Here is a 6,975-nt window from a genome sequence, read left to right on the forward strand (position 1 = left end):
TCTTTTTCCCCTTTCCCCTAGCGTGGACACACCTGTTGCAGAAAGCCTGTAGGAGTGGGGCAGAGTCAGAGCGGATTTCCGCCTGCGTCCTGAATTCTGGGCTGACCACTTCATCATGAAGCAGTGGGTAGTATTTCTGATTCTTTCTATCCACTTCTTTCTCCCACTCATGTTTCCCCTTGGTTTTTGCTAGTGTTTTCTTAACATATTCAAAATAAAAATGCAAATGCCATGCTTTCACCGATAATTCATCGTATAAAATATTGCATTTCATATTGCTAACATTATCTCACGACATTCACAGTTCTACTTCTGCATAGCCCAAAGTCAACTGGAAATACTTTCGTTTATTGCCGAAACTGTTTTTATGGTGTTACTTAGGTATTTATGTTTTAAAATTTGCCAGGAACTTACATGAAATGGTATGAAATCCATTCAGAAGTTCAACAAATATTAGTCAGGTATGGTGGCACACTCATAATCCCAGCACTCTGGGAGGCTGAGGCAGGAGGATCACAAGTCCCTGGACAGCCTGGGCAAAATAACGACTTAAGAATCTGTCTCAAAATTTTAAAAAATAATAAAATTTAAAAAGCTGAGGGTCGGGGATTTAACTCAGTAGTTCTGCCGCCTGCCTTGAAAGCGCAAGGACCCAAGTGCGATCCCAGTACCAAAATAAATAAATGAACAGCTAAGTGGTGCAAGGATTCAATCCCTGGTACCAAGAAGAAGGGAAGGGAAGGGGAAGAACCCGCTCAGCAACTATTGATAAAGCACCTACTACATCCCAGTTACTGTGTCCGGCCCACTGTGAGCTAAACGACTGAAAGCTTTGCCTTCAAAGAATTAGCATCAGGGGAGGTATCAATAATTATCCTAAAATAAAAGTTTCAACATCTTCTCTTCCTCTTATTTTTAAAAGTCTTTCCCTAATACCTCAATAAAGTATAAAATATTAAGTTTATGTTTCTAGATTATAAAATAGAATCTATAAAATCACTTCAAGCTGGTCACGAGTTTGGAAAATGCACTGACCCATGTATCACGTACCCCACAAATGATTCAATCCTGTACCCCATAGCAGCAAACACAACGCCAGTTATGTAAAACCCTCTGGAAAACAAACCGTCCTGACAGTGCCTTGGGGAACTTGTGCTCTTCTCCTGGAGCAGATAGGGTTAGCAGACCATGAGGCCTGTGCACTGCTGTTTAGCAAGGTACAGCAAGTTGGTAAATTTCCGAAAGAAGAGTGAGCGCCGTATCTGCACGGAAGTAGAACACAGAAAACCTACAAATTCCCTTCTCTTCTTTGTTTACAGATCCTGTTTGCTGTCCGTCTTATCTCTATCTAAATGATGTCTACGTATAAATATATCTACATAATTAGGGAAAATTCGTCTATGAAGACACAAAAGTAAAATGAAGCGAAGCTGCCCCTGGTTGGCAGCATCTCCCTTGGATCCCGGCCCTGTGAAGGTCAGGGAGGCAGACAGGACCCCGCCCACCACCTCCTGCCGAGTCCCGCAGGGCTGGGCTGTGGGCAGCCAGAAGCGACCTCTGCTTACCTCCGTCCACAGCAAGCAGGGCCGGGTGGGGAGCAAATGACAGCATCACCCGATGGGCACCAGCCCTTCCCGGGTCCGGGGCGGCTGCGGGGGCCGTGGCTGAGGTCAGCGACCCAGAGCCTCAGGGCGAGGCTTGTGGGCGGCCCCGGCCTGGGCCCGTCATTTGCCAGCCGAGTCCTGGACAAATGGCACAGCTCCTCTCAAGGGCGGCGTGAGAGTGACGGTCACGAGTCCGTGTGCTTAGGTTTTCATCCCAGCTGCGCCGTTTCCGCTGTGAGGCCCTGGACCGTTCCTCGGCCTGCTCGGCCTCGCCCTCAGGGCCTGGCCTCATCTGTGAAATGGCTGTGGCCAGAACTGCACCCAGCCGGGAGCTGTTTCTGAGGATGAAATCGGCCGCATCTGTGCAGTGCTCCGAGCAGCTCCAGGCCCTCTCGCCTCTCCGTCTTCCTCATCTCCTTCTGGGTCTCTCGCTGCACGTGTGTTTAACCCATTCGCTCTGACCCAGTTCGCTTCTACTTTATTTTCCGTTTTGTGTTTTCCGTCCCCTTTTGTACTTAAGTCTAACACATTTTTCCTGTCCCATTTATAATTTGTTAAAAATAAATAAATGAACAAGCACAGTGCATAACTACATACTCAAGGAATGCTCTATCAGTGACAGTGAAACTTTCCGAGAATGAGAGCAATCTTCACCCAAACCCACTCATTTAACACAAAACGCCGACTCTGCCCTTGTACCCGAATACCCCATGCCGCACTGCTGGGGCGACTTGGCTCCTGTGTCCACAGAGAGGGATCTGCGTCCCTGTTGCAGTAAGCGTGCCAAGGGTCCACCACTGCTGTCCTGTGGGACCATTACACCTGCTACAACATCACGGGAGCAAAGCTGGGGACAGCCCAGTGGGCAGTGCCGCTGAGATGCAAACTCAGTTACCTTTGTTGCGGGAGGAATTGGTAAATGACGCGTATAGAGAAGCAGGATGTCGACGAAATACACTTTTTATTCTTTTACTTCCATTTTGCTTCTCTATACCAAAAAAAAAAAGTATACTTGTGTTTTACTAAATCCTTCCATAACACTAAACTATCAGACTGTGTTACCCTTGCCGGAAAACAAGTTGGACACCACGCATGTTCAATAATTCACCTTGCTGGTCACTATCGTGTGTGTGTGTGTGTGTGTGTGTGCGCACATGCATGTATGCGTGAGTGTTTATATGTAAGGGCTGTGTCAAGACCGGGATCGTTTTACCCTGACCCACCCTGCCTAAGCCGTCCTTAATTTTGCTCAGAAGACCTCGTGCCCAGGTGGGAAGCCTGGCTCCCAACTGTGATGAGTCCATGCCGTCTCTGGGCGCTCCCTGCTTCTCCAGAGGCCATGAGCAGGGAGCTAAGGGCGCTCAGCAGCCCATGATGCCAGAATCACCTCAGGCAAGTGCCACCCTGGGCCTCGAGGCTGCTTCGGGCTCTGGGGAAGAAACATGGACATCACCATTTGGCTTTTTAAATTAACTGTCAGCTATTTGGAGCAGCACCACTTTAAATAATTAAAGGAACCTGAAGGAAAGAATAACAGCAGTAGGGATTTCTTTCTTTGCTGATGAATCCAGATCACATCTATCAGATTAGCTCACTGAAAAAGGGAAAACTCTGAGGTGATTTTCAGGCCCAGACAGTATGAAATTGGACATAAAACTGGAGGAGAGCAGACTGAGAGGAAGTGTAATTATTATTTTGTCCAGCCATCCACTTTCTGGAGCACACTCAATATACTCAGATATTACCCATCTCACAGGAAGCTGAGGATTTAGTTCTGAGTCTCCAGCCATCAGCTCTTTTCCTGTCTATTCCATCAGCCTTGGGGGAAGCATCTGTAGGTGGCCCTGGCCTTCCACCTGTGTGTCACATTCACAGCCAATTCTTAGAAATATCTGCCTGCTTAGCCTGCCATCAGCACAAATCTATTCTATTGTTAAATGAACATAATAATTTCCATTTAGGACACAGACAGCTAGCAAGAATATTGCTTTCACCCTAACAAAAAGAAAAAGTGAGGGGCCGGGGATGTAGCTCAGTGGTTCAGTGGCCTGCCTTGCAAGCACAAGGACCTGAGTTCAATCCCCGATACCACAAAAAGAAAAGAAAAAGTGAGATAACGAGCATGAACAAAACTTTCCCGAAACCCATCAGAGGGCTGATATCACAGGGCCGCAAGGTGCACAGAAAACCAAGCAAGACTGGACCTGGGAAGGACAGTGAGATTGGAAGTGGTTCCCCTGGGGCAGGGGGAGGAGGTAGAAACCACACAAGCGGGAAGAACAATATAACTCATCTTTTAATGAGTACTAACAGCCAGACTGGACTGGGGCAGTTTCGAGGTGGGTGGGGCTTGTGGACACAGGGCCTTCTCCGGGAAGGCAGCTGGGCAGGGTGGGCAGTGCCCCAGGACTGTGCCCCCCCACAGAGGCTCTCGCTCATCTCGAATGGGAGGCACCTGTGTGCTTGTGTTTGGTGTGGAAAATGAAGAAGGTGGGTTCCCAATTTCCCAGTGTCCTGAGGAGACGAGAGGTGAGAGGTGGCAGAAGTCCTGGGCCCTTCTTCCAACAATGTCACACTGCCACCTGTGCCCATCACCACCGGCCATAGGAAGATGGGGAGGGGCGAGATCCACCCTGAGAAACAGCAGAGGAGGAAGGCACAGTGTGGCAGTTTCTCTCCTTTAATGTGATTGCTCCTTCTCAAAAAAAAGAACTTTATCTGTCATCCCTGTACTCAGACACCACGGGCTGAGCCACCTCACTGCCCACAGGATAGGGTACCCTTTCTCCCCCGCCTTTCCCCATGAGTCTGCACCCCGCCTCCGTGCATGGGGGCAGGACACAAACAAGAGAGCCCCGAGGATTGTGCCCAGATCAGCCTGAGTGTCTGAGTGACAGTCAACCCACATGTCCCACGCCCAGGATGGCATGGTGTCACACACCAGTGATCCCGCCACTCGGGAAGGAAGGCTGAGGCAGGAGGATTGTGCTCTCAAGCCCAGGCTGAGGTACACAGCAAACATTTGTCTCAAAAAAGGAAAAACAAAATTCCATTCTACAATCGAACTCACTTCATTTTAATAAACTTTCAAATCTTCTCCACATTTCAAAATCAAATTTTCTACTGCCTGGGTCAAAATCAAATTTTCTACTGACTACTGTGGCCAATTAGTAGCTTTGTCTTAAAAACAAGCAAACAGGGCTGCAGATTTAGCTCAGTGGCACCCTGCCTGCCTGGCAAGCTCAAGGTCCTGCATTCAATCCCTGGTACAAACAAAACAAAACAAAAACAAGAAAATAAATGAAACACCCAACCCAACAACAACAAACCTATTTTATTCTAGGTCTCTTGGGGAAAAAAGAAAAATATTTGGAATTTTATGAAATTCCAAACAAAATGTGTCAAAAATAACTTGGGAGCTGGGCATGGTGGCTCACACCTTAAACCCAGCACTCGGGGAAGCTGAGACAGGAAGGAGAGTTGCAAAGGGAGCCCAGCCTAGGGTGACTCGGTGACTTGGTGAGACCCTGCCTCAACATTTAAAAAGGAAATAAATTTTCAAAAAGGCTCAGTGCCAAGGCCCTGGGTTCTACCACTAGTACTGAAGGGAAAAAACCAAAACTTGGATCCCATCCTGTCAAAACCATCATTCAGGGCCGGGGATTTAGCTCAGTGGTTCCGCCGCGGGCCTCACAAGTGCAATGTCCTGAGTTCCATCCCCGGTACCAAAACAAAACAAAACAAAGCCATCATTCATTGCCAAACCTAAATTCTAACCCGGCCTCTGCCGCAGGGAAGAATGAAGCACTATTGCAGGAAATTACAGGATACGGAATTGAGCTGTGTACTCTGTTTAACTCCTAATACCAGGCAAATCTGATTTTGAGGAAAGTGTATATAGAAGCATTTCACTTGTGTTAGATATCCACTGTGCTTCTGTGCACAGTTTTTTGTTTTGTTTTGTTTTGTTGTTCTTTTGGTTTTTTTTTGTTTTTTTTTTTTTTTTGGTACCAGGGATTGAACTCGGGTCCTTGCGCTTGCGAGGCAGGCCACCGAAATGCTGAGCTAAATCTGGCCCTGTGCACAGTTATTTAAAGAAGGTATTTTCGGCCCTCCTCAGTCCACACATAGGACAAGATGTGGCATGATTTAAAGGGTTCTAGAAATAGCCCACACCCCAAAATACTTCTCTTTGTACCTTCAGATGAAAGCTCGGGAGCGTCACGCCTAGGACTGTCCTAGAATCCCGTGATGCAGGCTTCTCCGTGGCCTTCGGCGTGCGAGCTTTTCCCCTTCATCATTTTTGTCTTCTCTAGTTTCCCTCCTTCCTGAGTCTTCTTATCTCAGCTGGACAGTCAGGCACTTAGGTTTCTCCAGAGGGCATTTCAGGACAGAAATTACGCAGAGTGACAGAAACACAGTTGGCTACTTAAACCGGTTTGATGCTTCTTAATCCACTAAACCCAATTTTAACTGTTACTCAGAATCCTCTGCTCCTCCGATCACCTTGGCCAGTGGGTTTGCCCTAGGCCCTGGATGAGGAAACATTTCCTTCCACAGCCTCCAACTCCTGCCTGAGCCAATCTTACTTGAGCTTCATCCGAATCTCTGAAGTTTCTCACCCGGGACTCTGTTGGTTTTGTTTAGAGGAAGTGGTGAAACCAACGCTTCCTCTTCCTGAGGTGTTTCTGGTAACTTCTCTGCATCAGCCCACTTCTCCCTGGGCCTCCCGCAGCCTCACAAACACCCGTTCCTGCCCTTGCCCCGTGTGCTTCTTCAGGTGCTGCCTGGCGCACCCTCCCTCTCCCTCCCCGCTTACCTCTCCTCCTCAGGACAACTGAAAGCTCGTTTATTGTTGCGAGCCGCGACGTCAGGATCCTGCCAGCAGGTCCTAAACCTGAAAGGATGAGGACAGAGAGACGAGAGGCACCTTTCTTCTTCAGTTGCTTGCTTTATTATAGAACCTCGCCCTTTTATACTCTCCAGCTGCATGGGAGCGAGGGAGCGAGCGAGGGTATGGGAGCGAGGGAGCGAGGGTACCGCCCACACATTCCAGAAGGAAACAATAACGACCATTATGGGTTACATCTGCTACTAGCTGAACTCGCCCGTGGCTATGGGCGAGAGCACCTCCGTGCCAGCGAGGTGACTCAAAGTTCAGTCATGGCTAGGCCTGTGTCAAGGCTCACCATAATGGCTCGCCTAATTCCCCCATCTTTCTTTGATAGCATGAAGAATGCTATCAACTCATCAGCCAAGGGACCTCTGTTTTAGGCGGCAGAAGTCTTCTATCTCCTTACCCGTCATCAGTTGCAGGGCTCATGTCCCAATACGACCTGTCTTAGGTTGGTAGACAGAAGCTTCCGTCCTT

The 6,975-nt window shown here is 48.3% G+C and overlaps 1 long non-coding RNA gene across 1 annotated transcript; it reads right to left on the reverse strand.

Moving 5' to 3' along the window:
- Positions 1 to 3,922: 3,922 nt before the first annotated feature.
- Positions 3,923 to 6,526, reverse strand: LOC104853912. Its single transcript, XR_777916.2, has 3 exons — positions 6,424 to 6,526; positions 5,803 to 5,975; positions 3,923 to 4,237 (listed from the first exon to the last, which is right to left on the reverse strand). It is a non-coding gene; the product is annotated as an uncharacterized LOC104853912 (long non-coding RNA).
- Positions 6,527 to 6,975: the final 449 nt, after the last annotated feature.

This window comes from Fukomys damarensis, unplaced genomic scaffold (genome assembly GCF_012274545.1).
Source record: "Fukomys damarensis isolate Sample0158 unplaced genomic scaffold, DMR_v1.0_HiC HiC_scaffold_5, whole genome shotgun sequence".
NCBI classification, from domain to species: domain Eukaryota; kingdom Metazoa; phylum Chordata; class Mammalia; order Rodentia; family Bathyergidae; genus Fukomys; species Fukomys damarensis.